Raw genomic sequence first — 19,588 nt, forward strand, 5'->3', positions numbered from 1 at the left:
CCAGATGAAGAGATACACAGGTGGGGGAAGGTCTAGCTCAGTGGTGGGGGGAGGGTATAGCTCAGCGGTAGAGCACATGCTTAGCATGCATGAGGTTGTGGGTTCAATCCCCAGTACCTCTGTTATAAATAAATACCTAATAACCCACCAATTTTTAATTTTAAATTTTTAATTTAAAAAATTAAAAAAAAAAAAGAGAGATACCCAAGCAGAGCACACAAGTTTCTGTCTTGTGTGGACTTAGGCTGTGCCACCCTCATGGCAAATGGGCAGTGTCTTGTTCACCACCTCGGAAGAGCTCATCAAATCTTCCTGTCCAAGAGCTTAAAATCCAGCACCACCCCCTTTCCAAAGGTCAGCAGGTGGGGCTGAAAGCACCAGTCTTTCAATTACTTGGTCTTTCCAGTGTCCAGCCCCATCCTGAGGCTATCTAACCTGCCCCCCACCCGCCCTAAGTCACCTTATTAGCATAAACTCCAGTGTGCTCAAATGGGGCTTCTTAGGACTAACAAAAGACACTCCTATCACTCAGGAAATGCCAGGGTTTTTAGGAACTCCGCGCAAGGAACTGGGGACAAAGACCAAATATATTTATTATACCACAGGAAGGAATGCAAACCTTGTTTGAATGGCAAGGCAAGGTCTTGGGAAGGAAGCAGATAGAAGCAAGGCTTGCCAGACCTAGGGCAGCAGCTGCCATGACGGGCTCATGGCTTTCCTCTGCAGAAGGCAGATACTTTAGGGTCACTACTGACAGAGGCTGGAGCAACAGTTTGAGATAGGATAGGAAAAAAAGGCAGTCCCCCTGCTCCGCAACCTGACCAACTCCCATGATCACGGAGGGACCACACACACAAGGCAGGAATATTTACAAAGCGGGGAGTATGTACAGCCCTGCAGTTCTGGGCCGGCACCCAAATCCACTTCAGAAACCAGACTGTATGGGTAATAACATATCTGATGTCTCTCAAGTGGGAGAATAAAGCAGGTAGGCTTCACTCTAAGAATTTAAAAATTCCGCCTATACATGACCATTTTAACTTGGGCTGCTAAACAAGTAAACAACTAAAAGTATCATAAATGATAAATCTCCACTGGCCAAATAGATATGGCATATCTACATAGTGAAGTGTCACATGCTATAAACAGAATAAAGTAGATCTGTATGGAAAGACTTGGAGATGTTTTCATGATGCAGTAAGTTGCTGAAGTGGAAAAACAAGGTTCAGCTTGATCCTTTAAAAAAAATATTCAATAATGGAAAAGAGTCTGAAAAAGAATATATATATAAACTGAATCACTTTGTGGTACACCTGAAACACTGTAAATCAACTATTCTTCAATTTAAAAAATAAAGAACATTTCCTCAAAAAATATATACATTGATATATAAAATCTGGACAAATTTATTCTAAACTCTTGAAGGAAAGGATTAAGAGAGGTATTTGCTTTCCTCATTTTTTTTAACACAAAGAACTTGTACTACTTTTACAATAAAAAAACAAATTTTCTTTCAAAATTTTTTCTTACAGTAAAATATGAACATAAAATATATTTACTTTTTAAACAACAGCAAAGACTTATTTCTCATTCATTTTACATGAGGGCTGTGGTTGGCCATGGCTTTGCTCCATGGCATCCAGGCCAAAAGTACAATCTTAAACAAGACTTTCTCGTGGCTGAGCCCAACCAGTAATTACTCTTTTTTTAAAAAGTTGTGGCAGAATATATTTAACATAAAATTTACCATTTTAATAATTTTTAAGTGTACAGTTTAGTGGCATTGGGTACATTCACACTGCTGTGGAGCCATCACCACCATCCATCTCTGTAGAAGTTTTTTCACCTTCCCATACTGAACCTCCATACTCATTAAACAGTAACTCCCCATCCCTCTTTCCTCCTAGCCCTGGCAACCACCATTCTTCTTTCTGTCTCTAGAATTTGATTCCTCTAGGTACCTCATATAAGTAGAATCAAACAGTATTTTTCCTTTTGTGATTGTCTTATTTCATGAGCATAATGTCCTCAAGGTTCATCCATGTTGTAGCATGTGTCAGAATTTCCTTCATTTTTGAGGCCAAATGATATTCCATTGTGTGTGTGTGTGTATGTGTGTGTGTATCCCCCACATTTTGTTTATCCAGTCATCCATTGAATATCTGTGTTGCTTCCACCTCTTGGCCATTGTGAATAACGTTGCTATAAACATGGGCATGCAGATATCTACTGGAGCCCCATTTTCAATTCTTTTGTGTATATACCAAGAAGTGGAATTGCTGGATCATATGGTAGTTCTATGTTTAATTTTTCTGAGAAACTCCCATACCATTTTCCATAGCAGATGCACCATTTTACATTCTCACCAGCAATGCATGGGGTTCCAATTTCTCCAAAGCCTCACCAGCACTTGTTATTTTCTGCTTTTTTCATAATAGCTGTCCTAATGGGTGTGAAGTGGTATCTCATGTGTTTTTTTTCTCTCATTGTGGTTTTGATTTGCATTCCCTTAATAATTAGTGATGTTGAGCTTCTTTTCATATGCTTATTAGTCATTTGCATGTCTTCTTTCGGAGAAATGTCTATTCAAGTCCTTTGCCCATTTTTTAATGGAGTTTTTCTGTTGTTGAATTGTAGGAGTACTTTATATGTTCTGGATATCTTTCAATTTTTAAAAACTTTCTAAAAAAGCTTTTTGCATGGAAAATTTCTAAGAGTCACAAAAGTAGAAAGAGCAAACTTCAGCCATAAAGATTCTACCATTTCTTGTTTCACCTACTGGATCTTGATGAACGAGAATGTCTCAAAAATATCTTTTACAGTCAGATCAGGACCTTGGAGAGTTTTTAGCTTTTTATTTTGAAATAATGATAGATCTACAGGATCTCAGATATTCATATTTGGAATAAAAACAGCATCACAGGCTGAATATATAAGCAAAACCAAGCAGGAGAGCTGCTCTCTCTCGGCCCCTCCCAAAGGCCACTTATTTCACAAATCAGAATGGGAAACTATAGTAGAGAAAATTTGTATCCAAAAATGACAAGGTCCATCACTTCATATATATTACAAAGTTATTTTGGTTGCACTGAGAACATCCTCAGGAAAACATTTCCAGACAAAGTAGGCAGTGGAAATCATACTTTCTACCAAAAATGAACTGTAACTATTAACAGGACAGATTTTTTTTTTAGAGTTTCCAATGTGATCTGAGTCACCTACCAACACCACTCTCCTGTTTCCTACTAACAGAAACATGTATTCAGGGTGACCAAGTGGTCAGCTAAAAAGACAACATCTCCCAGCCTCTCCTGCAGCCAGGACTGGTTACATGATACAGTTCTGGCCAATGAAATGAAAGCAGAAGTCACTGGACAGGGCTTGCAGGGAGCTCTTTAAAGCCTTTGAAGTGTGATATTTTGTTAGAAATGCAGAATCCTGTGGTGAATTCCAGCTCTTCACCTGAAAACTATCTCCTTACCTGGCAGAAAGAAATCTCTTTAAACCACTGTGTGCTAGTAAATGAAGGTGTGGATAAGGAGACCCTGACATGCATGACTGGAGCATTGTCTTTGATGTAACCTGGAAAGGTGCAATGTAGACAGTCTTATTCAAACACATATTAATAGGCTATCACACAGCTTGCTGACCCCAGTTATTAAGGTCAAAGCCCCTTTTTTTAATTCTGTGATATAGTTCAATTTTCTACATACTTTCTTATAGGGAAAAGATGTGTGACCAAGTTGCAGAAATAGTCTTGTTTGCTTGCCAGATATATTTCTCATTGTAAATCTGCATGCTGGTTAACTATAACAGCTTGGAAGTTACATAAATGTCCAACAATAGGGAATCAGTTAAGAACAAAATTCATTATACTGCATATATATAAGACCATGCAGGCATTAAAAAACATGACATAAAAGAGTAGATACTGCCATGGGAAGATGTTCACAATTGAGGACATTTAAAAAATCAGGTTATAAAACAGATGTACCAAACGATCCCAGCTATGCTTAAAAATATATACACTCAGGGGAAAAAAACCTGGCAGAACCTTACTAAACATGGGGTTATGTCTCAGGGTACAGATGGAGATGATTTGCTTTATTTTGTAATTTTGTAAATTTATGTCTATTTTTCAGTATTTTCCAAATTTTCTGTAATGAACAATAACTACTTATAGAACCAGAAAATAACAATAATTTTAAAAAATTATCAGTCGGGGGTGGGGAGGAGGGGGGGTGGGAATATCCCAGTGGTAGAGCACATGCTTAGCATGCCTGAGGGTCCTGGGTTCAATCCCAGTGCCTCCACTAAAAAAAGGAGAAAGAAAGAAATGATCATTGATATGATCTTAGGCAAGTTAATCAACCTCTCTGTGTCAGTTTCTTTATCTATAAAATAGGGATAAAAGTACCTCCCCCTTAAGGTTTCCTAGACAGGTAAATGTTTAGAACAGGTCCAGGCAAGTGGGAGTTGCTCAGTAAAGGTTAGCTATTAGCACTGAAATTAAAATAGCATATTTTGGGGAATATGATGGTGTGACCTAAGGGCCAGGTCTATCTCACCAGTGGTGACCCCATCTGTAAAGCCAGCTTGAGAGGCCAGCAGGCTTCTCCCGCCAATTCCATTGTGAACAACAGGTAACAAAGACAGAAAAGGAAATTTAGGGCTGAGCTCATGAACTCACAAGTCTAGGTGCCAGGTAGGAAACGTAAATGTGAGTGAAGCAGCTGGAATCAGACAAAGGCCGGGGGGAGGGGGATGTGCTGTGGCTCCCTGGAGAGGATGGACTCCTCAGAACTACCTCAATTCAACTTACTTTTTATTTTTTTTTATAGAGTTATAGTCAACTACTTTAAAACCCTGAGGTGGCCTAACAGCCCACATCAGCCTTGGAAGCTGCCCTAATTTATGCATTAAAGTATTCACAAGAAAGAACAATTTAAGTGGTCAGAACTTTACAGGTTTTTGAATAGGACATGCCAGTCAACACCCCATTTTCCAGGGTGTTTACAAATGGTTTTCAAATATTTTTCAGCCTTTGAGCAACATGTTGTTAAAGCATATAGCAAATGAACAGTTTTCATCCTCACATAGTATCAGTGGCCACAGTAATGGCAGATACCAGCTGCATGACCAACCTGAAGTAAAAAAAGGATTCCTGGGTTGCACAGTTGAGGGGACCAGTAGACAAGTTAGTCTGACTGTTTCCAGTCAGAAGAATGGCTGGAGAGTGAATTCAGAGAGTAGGAACTGATACTAGAGAAATGTGACTTGTCCTAGAATTCCAGGGACCATACGATTTATTGTCCCCATGGGGATACTTCTTACTTGAGAGTGAAAGGGGATGACAGTAATGACTGCACTGAGATATCAGGTCTTGACTAGAATTGCCTCAAGCAAATAGGGACATATGGCCACCCAATAAAATGAAAATTTTCTCTAAGGCCTAGGGTAAACTCTAGCTCTTCACCTGAAAACTATCTACTTATGTGGCAGGAAGAAATCTCTTCAAACCACTGTGTACTGGTAAATAATCTAGAAGACCTATTTCAAGGGCTTACTACACACAAAAGTTTGGGATCTTCTTCTCTGGGGTCCTGGACAGAAAGCAGAGAACCTCTATAGCCAGGGTGAGGGCCCTGATTCCCAGAGTCGAGACAGTGAAAAGGGCTTCAGAAGGAAGGTAGTAGAGATTAGTTGATCTCTCTCAGTCTCCAGGTCCCTCCTTAGATTCTTGAAAACCATACCAGCCTGGGAAGGTGGAGGGGAGGGGCTGAGCAGAAGCTCTACATGGACTCAGTGGGGTCAGGGGCCATCCCACCAGCCAGCACTGCGCCCCTTTCCTCACTAGGCCCCAGGGGTTACAGCTCAGCCACTGGCTCAAAAGCTGCTGGTGCAGCCATGACAGAAAAGTTGTGATTATAGGCCTAAAGCCAAGTGAAAGGATGGGATCAGCTGGGACTTAAATTTGATGTGCATTCTACCTAACAAGAATCCTCCAGATTTGACAGATGGAAAACAGGATTCCATTAATCCCCAAGTTCTGTTTGATAATTATCCTATTCAGCCTTTTCCTTTCTATGTTGTGAATTTTGAGCTTCTCAGATTTGCCTCTCTTTTCCCTCCTCTTGTACTAACTACCAGAATTCAAGTCTGACTTTGAAACTACAGGCCTTCTCAAGTGCTGGTGAAAAAAGTCTCAGCAAGATCAGGAGGGAGAAAGTTTCTCTGTTCTCCTAGAAATGCAGAAAAGCAAATACTATACAATGTTATAAAACTGCTTTTGCTGAGATTATTGTTAAGGAGTCTTTCAAGGCTCCTGGACTTCAGAGATTGTTACTATACCCTGGGGAAAAAGTGATCTTTAACTTTTAGCATCTATAATTCTGATTGGTTACTTAATAATTTGTAGTACTGGTAGCACTATTTAAATATATATGCAAAGCCTCCTGAAAGGTGTGATTTTCGTTCTTAAGCCGGGAAAGAAAGGGTCATTATTAGCAACCTTCTCTATTCATAAGAGCACTGAGGCAAATATGAATAAAAACAATGACTTTATTGGGTTTAGTTTTTAAACAAAAGCCTAATGAACTTAAGTCTAATGTTTAGGTTAACCTTATCAGGAATAAAACTCCAACTGTTCAAACATCTGGTGGTTGAAGTTATCCTTCTGCCTTCAGCAAACCTGTGGAGAGGACTGAGCCCAGCTGTCTGCATTGCAAGGAGTGCAACAATCGTGCACTAAGGCCAGGGCCCAATCCCTTAGCAACCAGGAGAGCATAGAACAGGAATGGGATCTTGGCCCTCCAAGCAGCCAGGGAAGGTCTTCATCTAAAAGGGACAAAATAGCCTTTCCTGTTGAGATAACTTCCCAGTCCTCTTCCCATTCCCCTGGATGAGAAGTCCCTCTGACTTCACTAAGGGGATACAGGTGAGGAAGGAGGGTTGACACCATCACCCAGACACCTTCTCTCAGTCCAGTGTCAGAATAGAGTGGTGCTTGGTTGAACACGAAGGTTCTGAGAATTTGGAGTTCCAGATCCAAAGTCTTATTCTCTGCTTGCATTTCCTAGGGAAAATGAAGATACAGACCCTAAATATAGCACATAACTGTAAATGCTACACTCTGCTCACTTGGAAATTCTAAATCCCCAATGGGCACTGATGAAGGTGGAAAGAAACCCGTCTTAGGCTTTCCTTCCTTCACAGTAACCATGAACCTGAGAGAAAAAGGCTGGATGATCACTGGCGATAGTAAAATCAACCAGGAGGAGAAAACTAATTACAACAAGCCTATATTCTTAATAATGAAACTCATAAGCCTTTAGCAGTACTTACTATAATCATTACAATTTGAAGGCAGGGCAGGTCAAAGGCCTTCCTGTAGTCACCGGTCTGGCTCTGGTTCTTTGTCCAGCCCAAATATACAAAGCCTCCTCTTTTTCCAAATGACTTATCACCTTGGGTTTATAAACTTGAAAATCCTATTTATGGGCAAGGAAAAGGGTCCACATATGAAGGAATCAGGGTGTCAGGGCAACTCTGCTGGGGAGCCCCCTAGTCTCATGGCCCCAGTCAACTAACTGTCCTCCTCTTTGTCCCTGACCCCTGGCCCCTTCTCACAGGCTCCAGATACTCATTTCCTTCTTTCTTTTCTCCCCATGACTAGCTGAAGACTTCCCAGCTTTCTGCTTTCTTGTAGTCCAATCTCACCTAAAAAATCTTCTCAGATAAATGTTTTTCTGCCGGTCACTAGAGAAACACAGACAATGGGTAAGTGAAGCCTCATCTATACAGTTGATCCTTGAACAACATGAGGGTTAAGGGCACAGAACCTCTGAGCAGTCCAAAATCCATCTGTAACTTTACAGCAAGGCCGCCCTTCCCACAGATCCACATCTGTGGATTCAACCAACCATGGATCCTGTAGTACTGCAGTATGTATTTAGTGAAAGAAATCAGCATATAAGTGGGTCCATTCAGACCCATGTTGTTTAAGGGTCCACTGTATTTCCGGTTTTCTATTTTAGATGATATCCTAGGACTGTCCTTTCGCCCCACTTTCACATCAAGGGCAGAGTTTAGCTCCATCCCATTCTTGCTTACGTTCCCCAACATTCAGGGTGGGAGATTCTTTATAACTGCAAAGTGTTAGGGGCTGGCAAACTCCAGGTGGGAGTCCTCCAACTTAATGTCCCCTCCACCAATTTAATCTAATTAACTCATTTGGTTAGAGTGTCACAGTGATGAAACGACTCTTCATATATTTAGGGAAGTTGGAAAAATATACTGTCTGGAGTTAGAATACACTCTGAGGCCTGGAAAGCAACCTTGGTGAGCACATCTTTTTTGTGTGTCCAGGATAACATGAAAGACAGTGGCAGTGGGCAACCACCCAAGAAAACTACCAGACAGTCCCAGGCCTGGGATCCTGCGTATAGAGAACTCCACGTATGAGAAAGGTATTAGTTAAGAATGCTTAGAAACTGCCCACTTTTAACAGATAAGAATCAGGAGACCTGAGTCTAGGAGTAGAAATATCTTGCCTCAGGGTCCAGAAGCACTTCAAGGATTTACCTGTCAATACAGGGGGATCAGGAACTGTACAGCTCCAACCAGCCTCACTCTCACCAAAAGAGGACTCGCTAACCAGTAAGGGACACAGGCAAATTCCAAGGCTTTTGCCTGACATGAAAATAAATAATGCAAAGAAGAAATAAAGAAATACTGACTAAAAAACCAAACACAAATAAAACGCTTGAGAAATTTGAGCTCAGAGGTCTATCACACAAGAGGGAGAATGCGGAGGAAGACCCAGTTAGTAAGAGACTTTTTCAGCCACATCAACTGTGGGGGATAGGAGTGTCCTTAGTGAGATAACGGCTCCATTAATTCTTTAGCATCACATCAGCGTAGTCTTCTGAGCAGGGTCTAGGTGCTTCCACTTTTCGTATCTGAAGCCCATGTCCACATCCTCCAAGGTCACCAGCTGCTGTAACAGTAGGTTTGTCCACTGTGGCCGGGGATCATCCCTCCACCTGCTCCGCCAAGGATACGCAGGGTTGGAAACTTGAGAAGTGGGGGATGGACGGGCCTAAGAATAGGAAGTCGAGGGGAGGGTGGCAGGGCCCCGACGACCCCAGACACCAGGTGATGCACGGCAGGTATCGACCCCCACTCCCCTCGGGCGCTGATGGCATGGCCAGGTGAGGTCAGGGGAAGCATAGGGGAATAGAGTGCAGGTTGTCCGCCTTCCACCGCAGGATCTCGATGGACTCTGGTCTAAGGGCGAAACGGCCCCAGCAGCGGACCACGAGTCTGGAGGGGCCGCAGGCCCCGCCCCAGCCCACTTCCGGTCCTGTCTAGGCTCCACCGAGGACCCTGAGTCTTTGTGGGCGACTGCCCTGGGACGCCTGGGTACCGCTGGCCTGGGTACCGCTGGCTTGGGTTTTTACTGGAAACGTGCTGCCCCGGGTTAGGATGCACAGGGGCGCAGCTGTGAGGTTTGGTCTAATCACTGTTCAGATTTTGTGAGTCATCTTTCAAAATACTTTTACCCATTTAATTCCCCATGCACATCTAAAAATAAAAAATAAAAATAAATAGTACTCCTAATATACGGAAATAACTAGTAAACATTTAAATGAATTTTACTCCGATGATTTTCTACACATAGTTTGATACTGTTTTTGTCATCTTCAATTTTCCCAATTAATTCTTTCACATAAGCATTCTCCTCCCCACCCCCAATACTGTGGTCTGCATTGTCAGAGTCCATTCATTGGATTATCATCATTTATTTACTCATCCTAAATTAAATCACCTGGATGGAGCCTATTGTGCCTGGGAATATCGGCCTTTCTTAGAATGGCAGCACTGAGCTGTGTCTTCGCCTGTCCTTGGGGAAGTGCTGAAGCTCATCATTGTGTTTTTTCTCCAAAAAACTGTTGAGGATGGCGCTGGTTCATTACACAGCCGCTCTCTAATTACTCAAAGGAGGACTTCCTTATGATCTTGCTATCAAGAAGACTTTAACTTTTCTAAAGCAATTTGTTAGTTTTTGACCTATAGACCTTTCGAGTTTTGAATTCAAGTGGACTTGGTTGTTAGAAAGCTTAAAGCAAATCTTTCCAGTCAAGGATATACGACTTCAGTTTGTGTGTTTTTCTGTATTGCTGACCCCACTCCTGGCCCCTTCTCACTTTGCTCTTTGTTTTCCTTCCCTATACCCTATATTTCTTGTTTGTTTTAAATGTATTTTATCTTGTTCTTTGGTTTAGGCCATCTTAAATCCTTCTGCTCTTAAAAAAAATCCTTTTGGACACAAGGTTGTATATAAAGGAATAAATAAAATTGCTCAACTATTTCCCTACTTTGAAATAATCAGTCCTAATATTTAGCTATTTGAAATTTTGTCACAAACGAACTTTTTTTTTAATGAAGTATAGTTGATTTACAATGTTGTGTTAGTTTCTGTTGTATAGCATAGTGATTCAGTTATACATATATATTCTTTTTAAAATTCTTTTCCATTACAGTTTATTACAAGATATTGAATATAGTTCCCCGTGCTACACAGTAGGACCTTGTTGTTTATTTGTTTATATAGAGAGTTTGTATCTGCTAATCCCAAACTCCTAATTTATCCCTCCCTACCCCTTTCCCCTTTGGTAACCATAAGTTTGTTTTCTATGTCTGTGAGTCTATTTCTGTTTTATAAATAAGTTCATTTATAGTATATTTTAAATTCCACATATAAGTGATATCATATGATATTTGTCTTTCTCTGTCTGACTTACTTAATATGATAATCTCTAGGTCCATCCAGCATTTGCAGTACTACAAATGGCAGTATTTCATTCTTTTTCATCACTGAGTAGTATTCCATTGTGTCTATATACCACATCTTCTTTATCCAGTCATCTGTCGATGGACATTTACAAATGAACATTTTTGACCATGAAGTATTTTTTCTATTTAGATTTTTCTGTAAGCCAAACTTCTAGAAAATACTGGATCAAGAGAAAGGATATTCAGTGAGTATTTCTTGATGCTTGTGGATGCTGTGGGGTTTAGAGAAGATACTGGGGTTAGAGTGGGGAGCAGATATCTAGCATTTATTGAGGGTTTACTCTGTGCCAAGTACTTGCTAAACTGCTCACATGAGTCCTGCTCTCAAAGTGCTCAGGCAAAATGTGCATTCTTATGAAAGTTAAATAACTATAAAAGACAGGGTCCAGTGAAAGAGTTCCTAGTAATGAGGGCTGTCACAGATCAAGGAAGGAAAACGCTGTGACATGGAGGTAGTCTGCTGCCAAGGAAGCAGATATCCTAGGGACGCATCTGAGAGCAGAGAGGACTATTTGTAGTTGCTTATGCTTAATTAATTTTCAATTAATTAATGTTATAAATTTACAAATTTTCTCAAGTTTTTCAGTTTAACTTGCATAACTTTGATGTTCCATTTAGACATCTTGTAGTTTTTATATAAAAATAAGAGCAATAACTTGTTCCTTGATTAATGTTCAATTAGCCCATGGGCTTGACATATTAAATTTGCTTGAACATTACTCATGCCATTTACAAAGTTAGTTAATTAAATTCTCTTAAATATTTAAACTACATTTACAAATTTAATATACTTGATTTTTTTCTAGCACTTCAGATTCCTCATAGGGCAGATTTACAAGTCAAACAAGAAAAAAAATCTTCATAAGCATGTAAAGGACTCATAAACCTAATTATTCAAGCTTCTAAATGTGGTAAATCAAGTTATCTTCAAGATTTCAATACGTTTACAAATGTAATCAAATTATCTTATACCTTTCAGCTTCAAATCACAAGTCTAAAATAAATGACACAAATCCATTTGAAATCACAAGATTAATCTGTCAGATTCTCTAATATGCCAAATTCTCTTAAAAATTATAGACACATTTAAAAACAAACACACAGAGACTATCTCAGCCTTCCCAAATCTTTTCCCTAACATTTACACGAAAGAAGTAGCATCATAGATTTGTTTTTATTTAGTAATTTCTATTTTCCATCCCAAGGTGGTAGAATAAAATACTTTCTGTTCATATTTTTCTTGCCACAGTTCTACAACCATCTTATTGATTTGCCCCTACAACTAGAGAAAAGTCAGATAAATTACCTTTTTAAATGTAAACTTAGATTTAAACAAAACCAATACAGTATATATATTATTTTATCTATGAGAAGAAAAAATAATTATGATAGAGTGAATGATGCAACTATTATTTTTACTATCATGTTCTCCTTCTTTAGTATACTTTTTTCTTTTACCTATATATTTTTTTGCTTCATCTATAAAATGGGCAGTAGATGTACCAGACCAGTCAACCCCCACCTAGACCGTTTGACTAACTAAAGATTCATGAGCAAGCTCAATCTAAGTCAGCAGAACTGCTCAGTTGACCACTGGTTGTAGGAAATAATTTCTATCTTAGACAGCTGTACAGCCAAACAAGATGTCTGTCATAAGCATAATACTCAACACATATTTATTTCTTCTTTTCTCCTTTCCTGTGTCACAACTTTTTCCCCCAAACTCAGATAAATGTTGATTCCAGGGCCTCTTCTTTTTCCAAATGTAAGGCAGGGCTGTGTGTTCATATCTGGAAGGCAGATTTGTAAAAAGGAAGAAAATGTCCTTCTCCATGGAGGCACCCCCGCCTTACTCTGATCCCTCCACCACCCACAGTGGGATTTTGAGATGATTTACTGCTTTTAAAAACAGAAATAGTGTGCATACATGTGTTTTGGAGTTAAAGGATATGTTGAGGATTCTAAGAAAAATAGACATTTTAAGAAGAAAATATAGTTAATTATTTGATGATTTAAATCAACTCTGTTTAGAGCAATCTGGTTTCTCAGAGAAAAGAAAAATTAGCCAGTCAATCAGTCAGTAATAATTTGTGATAGATTGATTACATTCATGATCCCAATTTTTGACCTCTATCTATATCCACACCCTTTGCCCTGTATTTCTCAAAAAATAAATAGAGCCTATTTCCCTACCCCTTACATCTAGACTTGGCCAGGTAACTGGCCATGGCAAATAGGATTTTAGCAGGCTTGAAGCCAGCAGAAGATTATACAAGTGCTTTTGTGTTTGCATTTTCTCTCTTACTTTTCTGCAATTTCTATAAGAACATGCCCAGTCTAGCTTGAGAACACGTCTGGGCTAGCTGGGGGGATGTGACAGAGACACAGGAAGGAGAGCCAGGTTGTCCCAGTAGATGTACCAGACCAGTCAACCCCCACCTAGACCGTTTGACTAACTAAAGATTCATGAGCAAGCTCAATCTAAGTCAGCAGAACTGCTCAGTTGACCACTGGTTGTAGGAAATAATCCATGACTATTGTTTTAAATCACTAAGGTTTGGAGTTGTTATGCAATGTTGGGCTGCACCTCCCAAGTCTCCAAGACTGAATTAAGAGCCCAGAGTCAGCAACAGAAACATCAATGGTCTAATGGATGGGGGAGCTTCCATGTCTGAAATAAGGTCCTAGAGCAACACCCCACCATGTGCAGGGGATGGTGGGCAGGACATGGTGGCAGTCTTTGCTCCCAGGAATAAGGGGAAGTTAGCAATTATAGGGGGAATTGATGTCAGGTTGACTCATTTGTTACCAGGGAAACCAGCAGAGGGGCACACCACTCACCACCCCTTTGATAAGAATAATCACTAGCTGGGACCTGAGGTAAGTATGTAGGAAAGTCAGTCCTGTGAGTTGGGTGGCACTAGTGGAGCAGGGGATATACAGAGAGCCAGAGAACAGCCACCTTGAGTAGCCTGACCATACATCCAGTAGTAGTTAACAGATACAGAAATTGGTACTAGAAATGGGGTGCCACCTTAACAAAACCCTAAAATATTTGGCTTTGACTTTGGGTAAGGGTGGCAGGGGAGGCTGAAAAAGTTGGGAAAGTGTTAAAGAAGGGGAAATGGTGACTAGTGTTATAGTGGCGAACAATTAACTGTCCCCTGTGATAGAAAATGTATCTAGTGAACGTGTAGACTTGAGCAAAGAAATTTCCAGGCAGAATGTTGAAAACGTCAGTTATCTGAAAACTGGGTTCCCTCTTGGTGGGAGATGATCCAAAAAACACAGCCAAGCCAAAGATCTAGAAAAGGAAGGATTTATTACTTGCAGCAAGTAAGGAGAACACTGGGGATCTTTCCCAAAGCAGTCATCTTCCTGAATGGCAAAATTGGGGAAGTTTTAAGCTGAGGGTATTCATGAAGGGGTCTGGGCAGAGGAGAATTCAGTATAAAATTGGGGCAAAGGTCAAAAGAGTCCAGGCTCCAGTTGATTGGAGTCACAAAGATCAGAAAAGGTCAACATCATTCCTTGGGTTCCAGTTGATGCGGTGGTTGAGTGCTCCAGGGGGTTTGAATTCTGCAGAACAGCTCAAGAATGTGCTTCAGGCTAATCTTTACCATTGAAACAGAACTGGGAGTCTTTACAACTGATTTATTATCTTTGTTACTGGGAGTCTTTACAACTGATTTATTATCTTTGTTATTGTTAGGTTATCTCTCTGGCCCAGTAATAGTGGTTTGTTTTTATCTTCTTTTGTTCCCTTAAAATCATTCACCACTGAGACCTATTCTTCTGCAAGGGCAGGTGTGGTGGCCAGGCTTAGATCACAAAGTGGCTTAGGCTTCTCTGACATTGAAAAAGTTATGTCTGGTTTTCTTCCTTTGGGGACCCCTTCTACCCCATCTGCTTACACTATCTGTGTTTGATAAAGGTTTATAAGAAACAGATGAGTTAACGGAAGAACTAGTTAAGTTGTAACCAGAATTTGGAGGAAATGTAAAGGGGAGCAGAATTTTCCGGATTGCAAAATAAAACTATTTCTCATTCCCAGCCTACTAGGTCAGTAAAAGATCATCAAAGTAAGAAATGGCCTCAAATGTGTGGCTGAAGACTGAAAAAAATCAAGGCAATTCCTAGTCCACCCTCTCAGTTGGACAAAAGGGCTTCTAGGAATTTTAAGGCATTACTCCCATAGCACCCTAGTCAACAGAGAAGCAAGTCTCAAGAGAATTTTGGGTGTGGCACTTGGTGCATGAAGCGGTGTCCAATCAGATATACAGAATAATTCCAAAGATTTTAAGGGTATTGATACAGTAGGGAAGGGGCAGGGCACAACCATTAAAGGAATGACACAGCAACTGAAGATTAGACTCTCAGTAGACCTTGAGGCCCAAGACAGCAGAAGATTTGACTTCCAATAGACCTTGAGCTTCATTATACACTCAGCATAATATATTAGCATGGTAAATGACACACCCACAGGTGCCCTGACAGTATGGAGGCTAACTGTAAAAGGTCAAAAAGTGGGCAGTGGCCAGGTTCCTGGGAATCCCAGCCCCTTCCCCAAAGTACTTGGAATAATCCTCCCACTTGTTAGCATATCAAGTTACCTAGCCCATAAAAACTAACAACACCACACCCCGAGGGACTCTCACTCTCCCTTGCCTTCTGAGATGACTCACACTCAGTCTAGAGGGTGTCTACTTTTACTTGAACCACCACCCCCCCCCCCACACCTCATGGCCTCTCGGGCCTTCTGAGACAGCCTGCATTCTATCTATGGAATGTGCATCTCTCTGAATAAATTTAGTTTTACTCAACTATGGCTCACTCTTGAATTTTTTCCTGTGTGAAGCCAAGGACCCTTACTTGGGGCACATCCCAGAGACTCGCCCAAGACCTAGGACAAGGCCATCCTCTTACGCCCCATTTTCCTGTATCAATATGGTACCCCCAAATCACTGCTAGTCTAGACTCACTGCAAAGGGCTGAGACTATTCAACTTGTACTGTGAAGGAAAATTCACATTTTGTGGCAAGACAAGAAAAATTTAAACATGAGAAATTCTTCTCTGCCCTCTGGCTTCCTCTCTTTCCTCTACTGTGCATTGTGTATCTGCATTATGCATCAACCAAACCTCTCCCATCGGCAGGAATACCTACCGAGACTACTTAGTGTGGGGCCAACTGACGTTCTTCAGAGTCCCACGACCTTGATTTCTGGGCTCAGATGTCTGACATTCTTTGCTGGGCGTGTTTTCCCTAGCAAACTGATAGCCCCAGGTAATGCCTTCCTTATCAGAGTCACAGAGCCCACCGCCCTTCACAGACCCTACACCTCTTACCTCACCTACAATCAATCAGAGACTTGTGCACCTTGTGACCCCACCTTATGAAACACCCCAACAACTGGCCCTCAGTGCTCACACAGCACCTCTTGCCTGTGTGGCCCGCTGTTGCCTATAGCAGCAGAACTGCTTAACTTTTCCCCTGTTCTTCGCCTCAGGGCTCACACAGGCACCTCTCATCTGTGTGGCCCGCTCTTGTCTATAGCAGCATACCCCTAATAAACACCTTTTCTATTCTCATACTTTATCTGGTAAATTCTTTTACCAACCCATGCATTACCATGTCACCAACCAGGTCACTCTGTTGTGGCCCACAACACTTAGAAGATAATATTCCTTCTTGATCTTGTAAGGGGTCACATGACCACCAGGATGATATTTAGATCTGGATTATGTAAACTGTCAGTAATACATCATTTGACATACAGCCTCCTATCTCAAAAAACTTAGATAATCATGTCTTGATTTCTAATGGGTGGAACAGTTCTCAGAGCTTTCTAAGATGCTCTTCCTGGGTTATGATCCTCAAATTTGGCTCAAATAAAATTTTCCATTTCTTGCTTATATTGACTTACTGATTCTTTTGTGGACAGTACAGAGGCCTCTGGGCTGCCTACTTTCCATCAGGAGAAAGCAAGCTGAGAAAAATTTTCAGCTACCTTTAACGGGTTGTTTCTTCAGATGAAGCCAAAGAACGTGATGAGAAAGGAAAGATGCCTCAGACTAGGGTGAGCCAAAAGCCATGGAGAATAGTGGGTTGAGGAGCTGATTGAGGAGCCACTCTGTGGGAGCAGAACCAGGTCTAATCAGGGAGTATTCCCCATCCGCAGAGTAGGGGAACCTGGCTGGACTTGCCCAGCTGATTTCAGAAGTGTTCTGGACAGTGACTGCCATAGGTCTACTATTCTTCATAATTCCTTCTCAGGGGAGTGTCTGTTGTGGTTATTCTGTCCCTGGCTCACCATTGTATTTTGGGGTGTGTTGGGTAAATAACTTACCTTTTTTAAATCATAGGTATTTCATTCAAAAGCCACAGTCAGACCTAATGTAGGTTACAAGATCCTGGACTTTGAGCCTAATGTCAGGATTGGATGAATCTTTTGGGGGTCCTGAAATGGGGGTGAGCATGTTTTGCATGGAGGGAGAACAGAAATAATTGTGGTTAGAGGACAGATTGATAGATTGATTGCTTTGATAGCTCCAATTCTTCACCTTTCCCTATGTGTACACCCTTTGTCCTGTGAACTTGCAATTTCTTTCATAACAGGAGCAGAGTCTATTTCCTCACCCTCTTGAAGAGTCTGAGTTTAACCATGTGACTGGCTCTGGCCATTACAATAATGTTAGCTGACTTGATATAAGCAGAGGTTAGAAAAAGTATATGTTTCTGCTACTTCTCTTGCTTCTCTGTGATCACCATGAGAACATGCCCAAAACATGCCCAGCTTCACCTGCTGGAGGGATGTGAATGACACATAGAGGAAAGCCGAGTTATCCAGCAATTGGCATCTGAGGTCAGGGGTGAGGGAGCCAGGGTAGTCTTCAGGGACTAAGCCCTTAACTTGTGGGATGAGGTGCTGACTCCTAGATAAGCGTCAGAATTGACTTAAATTGTAGGACACTCAGCTTTATTGGAAAAGAGAAGAGAATGAGGTCAATAAGAAGCAGCTGTGGGCCCCCAACCACCTTCGTCTCATCCCGCGGAGACAAGCCAGGCCAGTGGTAGCCGGGCCTGCTTTACAGTGTGCATTCCAGCTGGATCCCTCACCCTACCTTTGTATGGAGCTGGCGTGAGAAAGCAGCCTTCTCAATGAAGGAATACCTGGCTGCTTGGCACTATGCAGTCTGGATTTGGGGTGCCAGCCCATTATAGGAATTGTCTGAGGCTGCCAGTAACTGGACTTCTCAGGCCAGTGGAGATTACTGTATCCCCAGCTGGCCAAGGATTAGGGCACAGAATACTGGGAATAGTCCCCAGTCCCATGGTAAGCTGAGCTTGGGTGTGTCCCCCTCACCAGGAAAAGGAAGGGGGCGCTATTCCTAGCCAGCCCATTGTTCAGGCCACCCAAGGTCATGTGAAAACAATCTTGTCCCTTATACTACACAACACAACCGGGGAGATTCCCCCCATTCCTCTACCAGGATAGCATTTGGCTTTCAGCCTGCACTCAGCCCTTCTCACATACAGCAGTGTTATTCAGGTTCCTGGAAATCTCATTCTTTTTCAGCAGACATGGAAACCCACATCCCTAAACCCAGCCCAATGCCTCCCTTGCACTCTGATTCATAACATCCACAATTCAGAAATGCTGGACAAATTCACCCTGGTGTGGTCCTCCTGAGAATTACACAAGAAAATGTTCTCATTCCTGAAAAAGCCTAACCATCTGCTGGAAATGAACTGGAGAAGTTGCTCTCAGTAGGGTCAGAGATTAGATTAGAGAAGGGTCGGGTCAAAACACGAGAAGACTGGTGAGCCCAGCTTTTCTGCAACGAATCATCACAAAAATGTGTGCCATGCACTTTGCAAAGTAGGTTCACTGCGGGATGCAATGCAGCAGACAACTTTGAAGAACTGTGTTCTTAGCCAAAGTTGGAAAAATTTGAGGCGTTGGGCACCAGGAATGATTCCAAGATTGCAAAGTAATAGTTGAGATAAATGGAGCTGAGAGGTATATTCATTTCCATGTTGATTTCAACAACGGATGCCCACTCAAATGTTATCCCCACCCCCACGTACACAAGCACACTCACATCCTCACAGGCATCCATTTAGTGCCTGCCTGGATCCATTGCCAAATCCCATACTTCAGGTGGAGGGAGGTTCTGTGGCTTTCGTTTCTCTAGCTATTGACTTTTCTCAGAAAAGTCCAGTTTCTGCCCACATTAGTCCATCACCTGATCTTCGTCATGTGAGGCTGCTCCTCTACTGGATCAATTTTCCATCGATCTGCTTCCAGGAACATGCTTAGTAGGCCAGATCACTGCTTTTCTTACTGTCTGGTGGGCTGAATCCCTTCTCTCCCCACATCTTTTATATCCCAGTAATTTGGTGTTCACCTTTTTAAAATGTCCAGCAACGGATGACCACTTTCCATAAACTGGGTTTTGCTGATTTCCTGGTGCTTGACATTTAGATACCTCCAGCAATCTTTGGTAACTCCATTCTCTTTCTCTCTCTCTCTGTCTCTTTCTCACACACATATATCTGTTCTGTTTAGACAGAATTAAATCTGGATTTTTCTTTGGTTTGGGCATTTACATCTGCAGTGTGTAGGAGGAGGAGAGAGTGGCTTTATTTATCTTAATTGACTAATGAAATAATTTTATTTTAATGCTATTCAGATGGTTAGATCATAAAAACTTATTCAAACAACTTAC

This window comes from Camelus bactrianus, chromosome 20 (genome assembly GCF_048773025.1).
Source record: "Camelus bactrianus isolate YW-2024 breed Bactrian camel chromosome 20, ASM4877302v1, whole genome shotgun sequence".
NCBI lineage: Eukaryota > Metazoa > Chordata > Mammalia > Artiodactyla > Camelidae > Camelus > Camelus bactrianus.